The following is a 16865-nucleotide window of genomic DNA, read 5'->3' on the forward strand; positions in this document are numbered from 1 at the left end:
TAAGCTCCTGCGAGAGCCACTTGGTGCACTGTGCCATCCAAGGGCAGCGGGTTACTGACAGAGCTTTTAAAGTCAGCTCCTCCAGTAGCACAGAGCGCCACTTAATTGCACGGGTGTGGAATGTCCCAGGACTGAGGCTGGATCAGCCCTCAGTCATTTGTATGGGCGGAATTGCTGGACGTCAGTGTCCATGAGATAAACAGTGGGAAGAAAATAAGATGTGATCTGCTTACAGTCATTTTGTGTGTGTGGACGTTAGGTGATCCTTCCTGACTGCAGTGGGCCTTGACGAGTAAACAATTTGTGGTCACTCTGTTTTGGCTCACACTTTAAGAAGGGCCGTGACCTCATGGACGGAATACTGGAGAGATTCCACAGTTTGTGGGACTGGATCACAACAACAACAACTTATATTTACCTTTAAAGTAATGAAACATTCCAAAGTGCTTCATAGGAGCATTATTAAACAAAGTATGACACTGAGAAACATAAGGAGATATTGGGTCAGATGACCAAAAACTTGGTCCAAGAGGAGGTTTAAAGTGATATCTTAAAGGAGGAAAGCGGGATAGAGAGGTGGAGAGAGTTAGGGAGGGAGCTCCAGAGCTTGGGGCTTAGACAGCTGAAGCCACGGCCACCAATAGTGGAGCGATTATAGTTGGGAATGCACAAGAGGCCAGGATTAGAGGAGCGCAGATATCAGGGAGGGTTGTGGGGTTGGAGGAGATTACAGAGATCGGGGTGGGGTGGGGTGGGGGGGGAGGGACAAGGTTATGGAGGAATTTGAAAACAAGGCTGAGAATTTTAAAACCAAGACATTAGTTAACAAGCGGTGCCTCCAGGAGAGGAGAGGAAAATTAGATTTTTAAAAATTGAAAAACTTTATATTCTTTTTTCTCTTTCAGCCCAGCATCCGACAGGAAAGGGGTTACCTGAGGTAACCGGTAGCTTGTAGTAAATACCATACTGATGGATTTTCAATTTTCTCTATCATTTACATGTCAGGGTACAGTTCTCATTACACTCTATTGCACTTTGAATGATTTCCAAAATCTATTCTTGCAAAGGAATTTAAGTGAGTGTCATTTCCTTCAGTTGCATAGATGAAGGTAGTTATGCATGTACATACAAATTAAATTCAATGTTCAAAGGGCTGAACTAATTCAAGGCAGAATACCTCATCCGTAAACATAGGTTTAAAAATGCATATAGTTAATTTTATTTTTGGCATTCAAAGTGATAAACTTTTGTGCCAGGGAATGGACCTTGCTACTTTAATCCAGCAAAATGCCTTACGTCTCTGTCTTGGTGGGGCATATCCAGTACACCAGTATGAATTTTCCCTATTTGCATAATAAAACATCTTAATACGTTCTTTAATTTCCTGCCCGTGGAAGCAATCAGGGCAAATTAAAAACATCACCTTGCTGCGGACTCTTCAGAAACCATAGAAGGGGGCCATTCGGCCCATTGTGCCTGCGGCAGCTCTTTGAGAGAGCTCCCCAATTAGTCTCACTCCCCCTGCTCTTTCCTCACACTCCTGCAAATTTTTCCTCTTCAAGTATTTAGCCAGTCCCCTTTAGGAAGTTATTACTGAATCTGCTTTCACTGCACTTTCAGGCAGCACATCCCAGATCATTACGACATGCTGCGTAAAAGATTTTCTCCATACTACCCCCCTTTTTATACAAATTTTCTTACATCTGTGTCCGACCATTCTGCCAGTGGAAGCAGTGTCTCCCTTTCTGTGCTTTCAAATCTGTACATGATTTTGAACACTCCTATTAAATCTCCCCTTAACTTTCTCTGCTGTCTGGGGAACACTGCACTTTGTCTGCACTATAAATGATCTATAAAGGTTTTGGTTAATTGACCCTGTAGACATATACTCACTTGGAACTTGAGTGAGACTGCCCAAACTCATTTCAAGCTAACAGAGGGCTGTGAGTACTCAGCTGATGAGTAAATTCAAAGGTGAGATCATTATAATTTTGGACGGTAAAAGAATCAAGGGATTTGGGGAGAAGACAGGGAGGTGGAGTTGAGGTTGAGGATTAGTCATGATTCATCATATTGAATGGCAGAACAGGTACAAGAGGCCTTTTGGCTTACTCATGTTTCTATTCCTTTTAGAGCAGAGGAGACATCACCTTATAATTTTGGGTCTATTCAAAGCCAAATCCAGGAATGAGAAAGGCCAGCAATCTTGGCTGAGATTGGTGGAGGGGTGGAGGGTCGGGGGCGGAGGGGGATTAATATATTCTATAATTTGTCTCAGAATTTATTAGTTGGTTAAGGGAAATTTCATGAAGGTTCCTGCTCCAGATCAATGCCCAGTGATCTTTGCTGAAAATGTGTGTTTGGGCGAGGATTGGATCAAGTGTGCTAGTGATGATGCTGTCATCAAAAAGCTCGCTGCCAATCACGGTCCAGGGTTCATACATTGTCATTGAATGTCCAGGGGGTCCTATGTAACCCTACCCCAGTGCCTTAAAGGGAGAAGAAAGCTAGTAGGAGAAACCTGGTGAGGAAGAGAACGGAAATGTGAAAGCACAATCTATCACCAGAAATCATGGCTGTCATCCTGGGATGGAGAGAAGGGAGATTGGGAGCAATATTGTGAATGACTTTGAATAATCTAAAGTGCGGTGTTGCTATTTACAACGCAAGATAGCCCAAGAAGTGATATATGCTGAGATACATTTCCACTGCTGATATACGCCACATTGTCTTATACAAATAGCGGATTTTGATGTGTGAGCCTCCACAGTGAGCGACAAAGAGCATGAAGACCATTACAGAAGGGCCCTCATGTGGTCACCCAGGTCTTGCCCAATTCCAACGTCCACACAAACGTGCTCTCCAACGGGAAAAATATTAGGAAAAGAAAATTTCTCCCCTTCTTAATAAAAGTCCTTAAGGCCAATTCCTCCTAACCCAATTCCTCCTGCGATCAATGCATGCCTAGGGGATAGAAATCGAACTTAATCCTGCCTGTTCTACGCTGTTGAGTCTCACAAAACGTGGTGGTGCATTCACCAGCCGCCTGCAGTGTGAAAATAATAATGATTTTAAATACTGAGGGCAAAATTAAACCCACAGTCTACAGTTTTCCTGGTGTCAAATCAGAATCGAACCTTTGAATTTTATATCGCCATCTGCCGTGCCCAAACTATGCCAGGCAATGTTGGCGCCCGCTTGAGACAGGATTGAAAATCAGGGTTCAATGCGGTTTTAGGACTCCAGATGTTAAATCCAATACCAAAAGGAAGGAGTTTATGCCACACATGCTCCATCTAGCTGCACCAGGCATTCAGCGCTGTTGTAGTCTGTGATCCATAAAAAGAATTTTCAGCTTTTATTTTTATGGGCCCTGGAGTATTCCTCCTGGGCCTGTAAAATACTCTGCCCATGCAGGACACATCCCGCAATTGCCTACCCTTCCTACCCCCCACATCGCGCTCACCACCCCCCTCCCCGCTTCCCCCCCACCCTAACCTGCCAGATGGGTCAGTGCAAGAACTGCCCAATCTCCCTACCACCAACTTTACACCCCGTATTTTGCAGTGGTCAAAACTCTTTGCCTTGCTTTCTAAAAATGTTTCTACTTAAAATTCAGTGAGATGTCTGTCCTGTTTAAAATCTTCACAAATATCAGTATTGAGAGACATTCACGGTCTACTACCATTAGTAATAACCTGAGTAGGTGTTTTGGTTAAGCCAGGAATTTCTGGTTTGCAAGTCTAAAGTTTTTGACAACAAAAACTTGGAACTCAATGCATCCCTTTGTATGTGTACAGTCACTGCAGCCACTTGCAATTCATAGCACCATCTACTGTCTAGAAACGAAAATGCTAAATATAATTCCTAATGATCCTTAATTCAGGAACGATGAACAACATTTGCTATCCTACAAAGTAATGCAAGCTTTTTAAGTGAGGGAATTTCAGCTCTTGATTCTCCTGATTTTCGGGTCAGTTAAATATCCAACTTATATGTTTGTATTTATATTGCTGAAAAGAGAGGTGTGTTGTCTTGCACTCATCAGGACAAATGCAAGAGTGTAAAATTTCAAACAATTACAGCAATTTATACGACAGGAGAAAAGGATGCTGATTGGTTGACAAGTCAACTCTGATTGGCCGAGGTGTTTCCATGGAGAAAACAATGGGGAAAAGCTTTAGCAACATATCTCTCTTTATAGCGACATTCAAGTTCTGTACTACCAAACGATTATTTGCATTTATATACATTATATATTACAGTGAAGAATTAGACACCTTGCTGGACACTCATCCGTTGAAGCGACAGGAGAATCCATTATATTTGTCCACAATCTACTGAGTGCAGGGGATAAGATTCTACAGGTGCTGGTCAAAATTTACTCAAGTAGACAATGTATATAAAGGAGCTTACAAAGAAAGTGATGGCGGGCTTCTTGGCTGCGCCAAGCCTGACCTTCAACTCAATGAGTATACACATACATGCACATTTCACACAGGCACACACACACGCTCGCATAGACGCACACTGGACAGCCATCAGGATTGGGAACCCTGGCTGAATTTCCCCTAATTAACCCAGGGGCACAAACAGAGACCAGCTGAAGCCTTGTTTGATATTAGCTAACACTACGAAGACTGGAAACAAATATAATCTTTCTCACTCAGCGCCGCACTAGGCAGTGTCTTAACCAACTGAGGCATCAGGGGAGCTCCCAGATTATGTGATCAGAATGAATAAAAATCGAAAAAGCAGTCTAATGAAAAGAAACAAACAGGTAGAATAAAAGATAATTATTATATACTCTTTTTTTAAAGTATGTTTCAGCACCCTTCCAATTCCCTCAGTATATAACTTTAGGGAAGATATTACTGCATAAGTCGCCACTTCATAAAATGGTTTAAAGAGTAGCCGGCCGCTTTGAGAACTGGTTGTGTGGCTAAGGGACAGTCTGACAGACGGTTGTTTTTTGGCTAGACTAATACCATTAGGGATTTCCACTGTGATTGATTAGCACACGTAAATCTTAAACAAGAATTAGTCTTCATTATAGGAGGCTGTCCTAATAGCACGACGAGTCTACCTAGTAACAAGCCATGCCAGTAGGGTCCTGTGTTTGATGCTCTTCTGTGTTGAGGTGGCTGGTCTCAACTCGTAATAGTGTTTCTGGGGCTGGAAAGGGTAAATCAGGCACGTTTGCTGCTCCTTAATGCTATTCCAGTGACCCTTGCTGGGAAGGACAAATGGTGGGGGTCAGCTTTTGGATTGGGAATGCCTGTGCTACCCCTGCAGGCACCCACACTTACAGAACCACCAGTCATGCATGGAGAACAGATGCCCGTGCACATGCAGCAAGTAGATAATCACCTTCAGGAGAGGAAGGGTGAAAAACTGATGAGAAAATGATGGAAAGAAACTTCATTATGAAAATGACAGAAGTGTATTAAGTTGTTCGACACCTCGGTGAAGCATTGCTATGACATGGGATGCATTCAGAGTGCTCCTTACACTAAGTTACACTCCTGTGTTGTCTGTAAGCAGCCCTCAGGCAAGAACACGTCACAAATAAGCTTTCAGGTACAGCTGGAATATACTGCCTAGATATATTTTAATTGGATTAAAAAATTTCTACATTAAAAGCCCACAGGAAGTCTATGTTACTTTTACCTATTTCCACTATTCAAATTACTTCCCTGAAGGCACTGACTCATGTTGGGATACTGTACCACAGATGCTGGCTGCCGTCCTGTGCCTCACCCAAGTTGTTATTCTCCATGTGTGGGCCGAGACACTGAGTGCCAATTGACAATCTGACTGTGGAGCTATCACAGCCAAGTTAGATCATTCACTCACTTAATGTCCAACGCTGAGCATGTTCCGTCAGGAGTCACACAGTCTGGGAAGCAAACTTGGAACCTTCCTGGTCTTCATGTTTATATTTAAAACAAATTCTTCTTCCAGTTTTCTGCTCTCGCCTCCTGAAGGAGCTGATCTGTGTAGAAGTATGATACAATAAGTCCTTAGACCACTCCGTTTCTGCACCCAAGCACCTATAATTAATCAAAAGGCTCAATGGGTAGCATTCTTGCCTCTGGTTAGAAAGTTATGTATTCAAGTCCATCCCCAGAGACTTGAGAGGCCATAACTTGGGCTAGCGCTCCAGTGCAGTATTGACGTAGTACTACGCTGTTGGAGATGCTACCTTCTAAATGAGACATTCAACTGAGGCCCCATCTGACCTCTTTGGGCGGATATAACCTAAGCTGAGCCCCTTTCCTCATCGCCTTGTAATTTCTCCTTTTCAAGTGCGTATCCAATTTCTTTTTAAAAGTTACTATTGGCAAGGAGTTTGCAGTAGTAATGAAGGTGAGACTATCAACGTTCACCATCATTACTTCTCTGAAAACTCACAGCACCTTCTGGAGTCGCACACGTGTACAGTAGTTAAATGTGGAAATTCAGAAGTTGCTGTCAGTGATTCTCATCTTCCCCATACCGTGGTGCACTGTTGAAGTCCCCCACAGACTGCAATCAAATAGAAATGATTGAACTGACAAGAACTTTCCCTTTGGTGCTGTAAAATCCCTTAAAAAAAGTTACGCCTTGTTGAATGAGGTATAACTGTGTTTTATCGGTGTACTAAATTTGTAACTATTTCTGAAAAGCCTCACTGTCCCTAAAAAAACTAATTTTATATTCGTGGAATGCCAATCTCTGTGATGTCAAAAAATCCACATTTAAAAAATTCCTTTGTAGTTTCTTTATGAGATTTTAGCTTCAACCTCAATTCACTGTATATGCCCCGATCATTTAAATTGCTGTCTGTTAAATTTTAATTAAAAGTGAAAAATTCAGTGCATCTTACTTCCTGATTTGCTGCCTGTGAACATACTTCAATGTGATTGGCTGCTGACCCTGCTTGATGATAACGCTGTTGCTGGACGCCTGAGCTTGGCAGCAGGTTTAAACTGACACCGGGAAAGGGGAAATCCACACCTCACAGATCGAAAGGTCTTTGTGAACAGCTTTCTTTGAGTCAGCACCGAGCTCCATTGTTTCACTGCTGACTGTGTAATCTGAGTCATAGAATCTGTTTCCACCCGCACCTTCACATAGCTCATCCCCAGAGTTAGAGGGGGAAAAGTGAGGAAAGAACAATTGTGGGATCAAGGGAAATAAGTTGCAAGTTAAGAGAATGATTACAGTATTTTGTTTAAGGACAATTTGAAAATATTGGCTGATATGTGTGATTTGTGTGTTTTCATCTCTCACCTTGTAGAGTTTTTCAAGGAGGTTACCAAGAAAGTAGATGAAGGAAAGGCTGTGGATGTTGTCTACATGGACTTTAGTAAGGCCTTTGACAAGGTCCCACATGGGAGGTTGGTTCAGAAGGTTCAGACACTTGGTATCCATGGAGAGGTTGTAAACTGGATTCGAAATTGGCTGTGTTGGGAGAAGACAGAGAGTGGTAGTGGATGATTGCTTCTCAGACTGGAGGTCTGTGACTAGTGGTGTGCCTCAGGGATCTGTACTGGGACCATTGTTGTTTGTTGTCTATATCAATGATTTGGATGATAATGTGGTGAATTGGATCAGCAAGTTTGCTGATGACACTAAGATTGGAGGCGTTGTGGACAGCGAGGAAGGCTTTCAAAGCTTGCAGAGAGATCTGGACCAACTGGAAAAATGGGCCAGAAAATGGCAGATGGAATTTAATGCGGAAAAGTGTGAGGTGTTACATTTTGGAAGGTCAAACCAAGGTAGGACATACACAGTAAATGGTAGGGCACTGAGGAGTGCGGAGGAACAAAGGGATCTGGGAGTTCAGATACATAATTCCCTGAAAGTGGTGTCACAGGTAGACAAGGTTGTAAAGAAAGCTTTTGGCACACTGGCCTTCATAAATCAAAGTATTGAGTATAGGAGTTGGGATGTTATGGTGAGGTTGTATAAGACATTGGTGAGGCCAACTTTGGAGTATTGTGTGCAGTTCTGGTCGCCTAACTACAGGAAGGATATCAGTAAGATTGAGAGAGTGCAGAGAAGATTTACTAGGATGTTGCTGGGTCTTAAGGAGTTGAGTTACAGGGAAAGATTAAACAGGTTAGGACTTTATTCCTTGGAGCGTAGAAGAATGAGGGGAGATTTGATAGAAGTTTACAAAATTGTGAGGGGTATAGAGAGAGTAAATGCGAGTAGGCTCTTTCCACTTAGATTAGGAGAAATAAACACGAGAGGACATGGCTTTAGGGTGAAAGGGGAAAGGTTTAGGGGGAACATTAGGGGGAACTTCTTCACTCAGAGAGTGGTGAGAGTGTGGAACGAGCTACCATCTGACGTGGTAAATGCGGGCTCACTCTTAAGTTTTAAGAATAAATTAGATAGATACATGGATGGGAGAGGTCTGGAGGGTTATGGACTAGGTGCAGGTCAATGGGACTAGCGGAATAATATTTCGGCACAGACTAGAAGGGCCAAAAGGCCTGTTTTCTGTACTGTAGTGTTCTATGGTTCTATCTGGCCAGCAGGTAGCTAAAGTAAAGGATTGACAATCAGCAGGCCTCTGCCCTCATTTTACAATGCAAAACTGCAAGTGCGATCTTAAACCTGAACTCCCTCTGAACTATTTTCTAAAAAATACCAAACCAAACTTCACCTCACTTTATTGGCAGTCTAGCCATTGTTGGCCATAGCAGCTAGACTTGGAACTACCACTACTACTTCAGGAATGTGCACTGTTACCAATCTAATCCATAACAATATTAGTTTTGGAGAAAATCATGCTGGCGCTGTCGGTATTGGAAGCAGTCTATCAGGAGTGAAGTCGCCTCTGCTTGATGAGCACCAGCATAATTGGGAGATTTGCCTTTGAGAGGACCGCCGAATTCGTGATTTTGTTCTACCATGAGATGCCCAAAATGCGCTGCAAACAGTCAGGTGAATGCTATTGAGCTTCCTTTCTCGATAGCTGTAAGTTGTTCATGTTTCACAGCCGTACAACAAGGTGCTGAGAACACAGGCCTCATAAACCAGCCATGAGATCCTAAGAGTTAGCTTGATGTTATTCCGTACATATTTCGTGGGTCAGCCAAAGGCAGTAGCTGCTTTTCCTATGTATGTATCGAGTTCTGCATCAAGGGACAGATTATCTGTCACCGTGGACCCAAGGCAGCAGAATTTGCTAACTACTTCCAGCCAGGTGTTATTTAGTGCAATTAAAGGCTGAGATGTGACACCCTGCCCCATAACCACGGTTTTCTTGATGCTTATAGTAAGGGAGAACAAGTTGTACAAGTTACAGGCATGGGAGTGACAAACTTCTCCTTCACAGGATCGAAGATGGTTGCATACCCAAGGGTTTTCTGTATGGCAAGGTGGCCAGAGCAGAGGAGCAGCTTCAAGGAGGCTTGCAAGCATGACATGAAGGCCCTAAAACATCACATTCGCATCTGGCAGACAATAGCTGATGGCAGAGGAAAATTATGGCATCAGATGTGGGCCAATGTGCGCCACCATGACGATCAGTGGCTACAACAGGCGTCAACACTGAAAACAGCAACCCATCGCGACACCTGATAAATATTTTATATGCAGCAGTTCGGCAGAACCCTGCCTCTCACGGACTGCTCTGTTCAGCGTCAGCAAAACTGCACCACATGAAACTACCTTATCCTCAATGGATTTGATTTTCTGCATGTTCATCATCTTACGTAGATGGATGCCGACATATCAGGGCTGAGGGAAAAGGGTATTTGTGGCTACCTGTAGAGCAACTGTCCAATTGGATCCTTTTCCTCTTCTTTTTGGTTAGTTAGTGAAATTTGTGAAAGAAGTCAGTATTGGATTTTGGGGGGATTTTACTGATCGACTCGAGGTAAAGGGCAGGATTTTACGTTCCTCGGGCGGGCGTGCATCCAACCTGATCAGGCGTAAAATCAGGCGTGTTGATGTCGGGTGAGCGTCCCCACATCATCGCGCACTCTCGCGATCTTTCAGTCGGTGAGCAGGCGCGGGAGTCAGCAACGCGCCCTCACCCCCCCGACAATGAAGAGCTCTATTAAGGCCCTTAAGCAATGAATTAAGTTGCATTTTCCGCTGCCGGCTCAACCATTCGGTGGGCAATTTGGCCAGGCGGCCTTTGAATTTTCGATGAAACCGCATCCACGGGAGGGACGAGGTTTCCAACGGTAACTGAAAATTGCGAAATAAAAAAATTAAAAATTTCCACTTCATTTTAAACATGTCCCCGAGTTACAAGTGGAGGCATGTTTATATCATCTATTACATCTTTATTTTCCTTTTGGCCAAATATTCAGCTCCCTGAGGCAGCTCTCTGTCTGCATGCGCTCCCCTGTGCGAGCGCAGACTTCTGTGCTCGCCCGCCTCCTGCCTCCCCCCCACCACCTCGGCAGTGCTGAGCTTCTCCGCACACCTTTCGCACTGGCCGGCTGCTAACTGGCCAGCCAGCGTGAATTCGCGGTTGGGGCCCGATCGCAGGCTTTTGCGGTCCCTTTTTGTGGCCGTTCCCGGGCCCGCCCGACAAAGGGAAAATCCTGCCCCCAACAGTCAGGAAAAAGAGAGGAAAAGCAGGAGGAAGAAATGACGAAGGAAGGAGATTTTCTTCCCCCCTGCCCAGCCTTTTCTGTCCTCCCCCATTAACATTTACACCTTTGTTGAAGCCATTTCAATTTAATTTCATCAACCTCTTAAGATAATATTTGGGAATGGAAGGAAGAAGAAGGAAGGGAAAGTTTTTTTATATAAAAGTAAAAAGGGGTGGGTGCAGCTGTTGAATTGCAGGATTAAAGCACCGAATCTTGCTAGGATATATCGTCAATTGTCTCCATTACAGGATGGGTAGAATTAAAAATTCAGTAAGGGCCAAAATAATATTAACAAAAGTATATGATAATGAAAACTAAATCAACACACTGAACTTGAGTAAATACATAAAGTTGCATTTTGGCACCAAAACTAGTAAGAGAAGACAACTAGTCTTCCTGTGGTTTCCTGTGATGTATTTTGGATAAGAATGGAGAAAGAATCACAAAGATAAGTACAGATAAGATGTCATTCAACTCAATTGCTTCATCCTTTTATAGCCATTAATCATTCCTACATCACAGTATTCAGTTGCCTCTTGAATTACTCCAGAACCTTTGCTTAAATTGTCCTATCCTTGAGACTCTTGCAAGTCTGAGTCATTCGTTGTGTGAGAAGTGCTTTTTAGCATCAATCCTGGGGCCAAGCAAGAAAGTGGAGTTCAGGCACAATCAGACCAGCCATGATCTTATTGATTGGCAGAGCAGGCTCAATGGGCTGAATGGCTTTCTCCTGTTCCTATTTCTAATGATCTTAAATTGCCTTTACCAGTTTGTACCACTGTTGCCCCATCCTACTGTTGCAATTTAGTTTTGACCAATACTCTGGATTAACCTTTTTTAGTCCACGTCATGTTTTAAATACCTTTAATAGGTTTCCTCTCATTTGCCTCCTTTTAAGGCTAAAAGGTCCACGTTTTATTAACCTTTTGTTATAACTCAGTCATCTGACACAAAAGACCAGTTTGAGAGAAGGCTTGCACATTGGCCAGTTTACGCCCAATAACTCCAATGCTTGTTACTGATTGCATGAGTTTTCCTTATCAGCCACTACCATAATCGATATCGTTGGTTCTATTCGGCTTTTGATTATATCAATTTTCTCCATATCCCAATTGTTATGAATTTCAAAATAAAAACAAAATACTGCGGATTCTGGAAATCTGAAATAAAAACAGAAAGTGCTGGAAAAAAACTCAGCAAGTTTGGCAGCGTCTCTGGAGAGAGAAAAACAGTTAACGGTTCAAGTCCAAAATGACTTCTGCGGAACTGAGAGTTATGGATTTCAATCTGTTGCAAGGTGGTGTCTCAGGTTTTCAAACTTCCAACGCCATGTACTGTTTTAGTCATCAGCACGGTGCACAGGTACCAGCCAGAAACCATCAGGAGGACATAGCGACCTTCATTACGAGAAAAAATAGTGGAAGGGAAACAAAGGATACATAGAAGATTCATTGCACTTACCACAAGCACTTGGAAAGTGGCACGTTTTTTATTATTTGTGAGTACATAGACAAACAATCTGCCACAAATTATGCTTGATAATGTTCACATAGTGCACAGTAGTTTTGCTACTGTAAAGGTGCCATACAAATGCAAGTTAAGACACACCTTCCTCTTTGAGCAGGAATTTGATCTCCTGATCTGATATCTCCTTATGTGGCTTGATGTCAAAATCCCCCTTGATAACTCTCCTGTGACCTTTTAAAAATATGGGGTCACCCATTTAAGACAGAGATAAGGGGAATTTTTTTCTCTGAAGATCACGAGTCAATGGAGCTCTCTTCCCCAGAGAGTGCTAGCACAGGTTCATTGAATATTTTTAAGGCAGACATGGATAAATTCTTGACTAACATGGAAATCAAAGGGCATCGGAGGTGTGGTAGAAGGTACGTAAAGAGTTAACCTGGGACTGGGTGCAGTACTACTCACCGGTGATGTAAGAAGGCACCTAACCTAGAGCTTAGGTCAGCAGTATAGAGCTAGATAGCAACGTGTAAGGACATGCACACCATGGGTAACGACAACACAACAAAACATGGTGGCAGCGGTGGGATCAAACATGGTGGCAGCTGGAGATCAAAATCCACATTCTCTATAAAATAAAACTGGAGAAATCAGGAAAGGAACATCAGCAACAAATTTCTACTCTGAAAAAAACCTCACTCAAGAAGCAAGAAGCTGAGAAAACTCACCTGAAAAGCTCCAGAGACAGAAGATCCTGGCAGCAGAAAAAAGGCCAGTTAAGCTCAAGCTAAAGTCTCCACTGGATCCCTGGGAAGCAGCTTCAACAAAGCAGAGTTAGCAGCCAGCAGCCTGCAGGGTGAGTGACAATCTTTTTGAAGTTCCAGGGAAGCCAGTCCAGTGAACAATTTCTATTAAAAATTAATCAGGCAGAAAACTCAGTTGCATGTTCGTCACTAGCCCAACCTCCAACTTGGCGCCCCCTGCACGTGGCCCCCGAGTCCAGAGTGCAACAAAGGAAAAAGAAAAATCGAACAAGGAGAAACCCCTGTTTAAACGAAAGCCTGAGTGCCTTGCAAAATTTTCGGCCTCCCAACCAGCGAGACTTCTGCCCTCCCGACCCTGAGCCAACCCACAGCAGGCCGATGCCACTCAACTGACCCACAGTCATAACCTAACTTGTGGCTATTTTGCCTCTTCCCGGCCTGTTGCTGCCATTTTCAAAGTCATGCCAAAAGTCCAAGGCGCAAGAAAATCTCCTTGGCAATACCAGCAGCGCCATTTTGAAATCTTCCAATCTCTTAAAGGGACAACCACACTTTAAATTATTTTAAACATGCATCACAATTCCTCTACACCAAATGCAACAGGACATTTGGCATCCTTGAGAAACAATTTTTCACATTACTTGACTGCATCAGGCATCAGCAAAAAATCAGGGCAACACCAGAGCAATGCTTTTTTTAAATGGTTTGGTGATCTTGCAAATCACGTGGTCCTGACGCAGGGCATTGATGAATCCGACGCCAGTCTCAGGGAGCTTTGATGGATATTTTAATCTTCATGCTGAGGAGAGTGCAGAGCTTGAAAAAAGCCATAAAAACCTCAAGCAAAACGAAGGAAAGGCAAAAGACAAAATCCAAACAAACCACATGAGGGTGCCAAAGAGACTGACCACTGGCCAAAACCCCAGTCAGGTTATCTTTATGTGGAGCCAGAAGACCCAGGAGCGACACAGCCCTTGCTCCTGGGTGACACCGAATGATGTGGCTCCTCCGTCTGGAACTTGGACATCTCACTAAATGGCCACCTAATAACCAATTTCAAGTTCAATTCTGGTGCTGGGGTGACTGTCTTATCAGATGAAGAATCGTGGCTCCAAACCCGCTGGGTCCAAACCACTGACACCGCACTCTACGGTACAGGGGAAGTCCAACTCCTGGTCACTGGAATGATTCAAGATCCATTAAGGTAAGGCAACAAACAGATCACAGAAGTTATGAAAGTCGTGTGAAATCAGCCCTTCCACTCCTCAGTAGAGACTTCTGCAAAGCTCTCAACCTGCTTCAACTGGCAGAAGATGTGAAGCCACACCTCAGTGCACTACATCTGGCCACCAAAGACAGATACAAGCCGGAAACATTTGTCTCAAAGCTGAGCTGGAAGATCTCAACATGAAGTACAGCCAGGCCCAAGAGTGGACAAGAAAGGTGCTCACCAAACTCGTTGTCTTGAAAGATCTTTGACAAACTGATACGTATCTCTTGAAAAACACAAGGAGTTGGCAAAGACCTTGAAGGCTACTTCAGAGAAAGTTGCATTGGAGCTGTCAGCAATGATAAACGTACTCACTGATACACAGCTCAAAAAGGCAAGAGCGGAATGAGAAAATAAACATTTAAATGAGCAGCTACTTGTCCTTCAAGAGCAGATTCAAACATAGTCCATTAACCTTTGGCAACATGATGAAATACAAAACACCTTGAGCTACAAACAGAATGGCAGAACAGCAGATCAGACTTGATGAGACTCTACTAAATTACAAAAAGACTCAAGGTGAAGTACCTGAACTCCGCAATGAAAAGGAAAAACTGTTGCAGGACCTTCGCATGCTATGAGGATCCCTCAGGTCCGAGTTTGTTCGTCGGGAACATTATGAAGCGAGACAAAGTGAATTTATGGCCACTCTGAATAATTGACAACCCAGTTTTCAGAGAAGATTCAGGCATGTTCACTAATCTGGGAAGAAGCAAAAATGAGACTGCAACGCTGAAGGAAACAGTTGCACATCTCAAGGAACCTTGCAACAACATTACATTCCCAAAAAGAGATCTATGAACAGCTGAAGATCGAAAATATAAAATGGAAAGTGAAGGCTGAAGTTCTCACTAAAGAGTGTGATCTCTTGCAAAACCAATAGGCAGAAGAGCAATCATAGACTGTGCCCTTGAAAGGTTGCACAGAGGAATTATACTAATCAATGAGTGGTGTTAATGTTGTAATGTTAATCACAAAGTATTTTAGTGGCTATAGTTGCAACACTGAAGTTAAGTGCACAAGCCTTATGACAACACAAGACTTGGATTAAACTGTAAGTAACTATTGTCAGTCTATATCCAGGGGATAAAGACTTGGCGGGTGTAGTAGAAGGATCTGGTACATTAAGGTTTAACTTGGGATTGAGTATGGTACCACCCACTCGTGATGTTAGAAGGCACCTGGCCTAGAGCTTAGGTCAGCAGTGTAGAACTACGTTACAACATGTAAGGACATGTCATGGAGTCCTCTCCATACCTGTACCCGCTACTGTAAATATGTACATAGTTCAGTAATATTAATAAAGACTTCTTGGTAACTTCTACACGACTGCTTAATGGTAGGGAAAACCCAACAAAACAGGATGTAGGCAGGATAGTGGTGTTGAAGCCACAATCAGATCATCCATGATCTTATTGAATGGTGGAGCAGGCTTGTGGGGCCAAATGGCCTACTCCTGTTCCTAATTCGTGTGTGCATATACATATAGATTAAGGGTGTTATATAAATGCAATTCCTTTTTGCTAATAAGCTGGCCACCAAACTGAAAAGGTGTGATGAGATTTCTGGGGAGCTGGGGCAGACTCACAAGAGAAATCGGGGAAGGGGAAACTTTCAAAAATACTTCAGCTACCGGAGTCCTTTATCTGTGAGCAACGCCACCCAGTCAGGGAGCATCGCTCAAATAACCGTCCTCTTCAGAACGCCGCATTTCAAACCATTCCATCCCGCCAACCGCACGGGCACCGCCCACACCTCCTTCCCTATTGGCCAGTCCGACTGCCCATCCTACATCCCACAGGCTCGATTGGTTAAGCGCGCTGTCAATCATGCATGGGGCGGGTTCTCCGGCCGTCGCTTCGTGAGGCGGTTGGTTCAAACCCCGGGGGGGCCTTTCTCGGGCTCGAATGCAGTTAATAAAAGTTTAAAAATGTGATTTTTTTTGTTTTTGTTTGGGCAGACATTCTTTGTGTAAAATGAGGAGAATTCATTCACTTTCAACGGTGAAGTGGAAACGAAGCCGGTGGTGGGGGGAGGGGGAGCTTCGAAGTATATACGCATCGGCTAAAAATAACCCACCGTTTCTGAGGCGTGGATACGCACAATAATGTCCATCAAACTATTCCACAGCGATAGCTCGGTGCTAACCAACGGAAGATTCAATTCAAATGAATTTCAAATGGCCTTTACCTCGAGTCAGGGACTTTTTGACCGCCCATTCGTACGGCGCGGAAGGAAAGTTCGAGAACGCTCCCCCACATTCGCCCGTGAAGTGACTGTACTCGGAGTTGGGGCAAAAAATAAACTCAGGGTGGTGGAGGAATAGAAAGCCCGACTGTCAGAAGTCCGGTCCGCAGTCTACCTGGGGGGATCGGTCCCTTCCAGCTTGAAAGGGACTCCTTTTGCCTCAGTGATACAGCCAGGTTTCCGTAGTGTAGTGGTTATCACGTTCGCCTCACACGCGAAAGGTCCCCGGTTCGACCCCGGGCGGAAACACCTTTTTTTTTTCCCTAATTAAAAAAAATAAATAAATAAAATATTTAATTTGCAAAACTTTGCTTCGATCAACCTATAAATCAAAAGTAACCCAGTAACAAAATGAATTACGTTGAATTCATTAAGAAAAACTTCTGCATCATTTATAATTGAATTGGCAAAAAGTTGCTTTGGTCCATTGCTGAATCAAAAGTAACCTGTCAACAAAATAAGTTTTGTGGCACTCCTCTTTAAAAAGGAACAACCGTTGTTTAATTTGCAAAA

The 16865-nt window shown here is 43.5% G+C and overlaps 1 non-coding gene across 1 annotated transcript; it reads left to right on the top strand.

Moving 5' to 3' along the window:
- Nucleotides 1-16528: 16528 nt before the first annotated feature.
- On the top strand, nucleotides 16529-16601 carry trnav-cac (transfer RNA valine (anticodon CAC)). Its single transcript has one exon. It is a non-coding gene; the product is annotated as a tRNA-Val (tRNA).
- The last annotated feature ends 264 nt before the right edge of the window (nucleotides 16602-16865 follow it).

This window comes from Cetorhinus maximus, chromosome 30, assembly GCF_964194155.1.
Source record: "Cetorhinus maximus chromosome 30, sCetMax3.hap1.1, whole genome shotgun sequence".
In the NCBI taxonomy this organism is placed as follows: domain Eukaryota; kingdom Metazoa; phylum Chordata; class Chondrichthyes; order Lamniformes; family Cetorhinidae; genus Cetorhinus; species Cetorhinus maximus.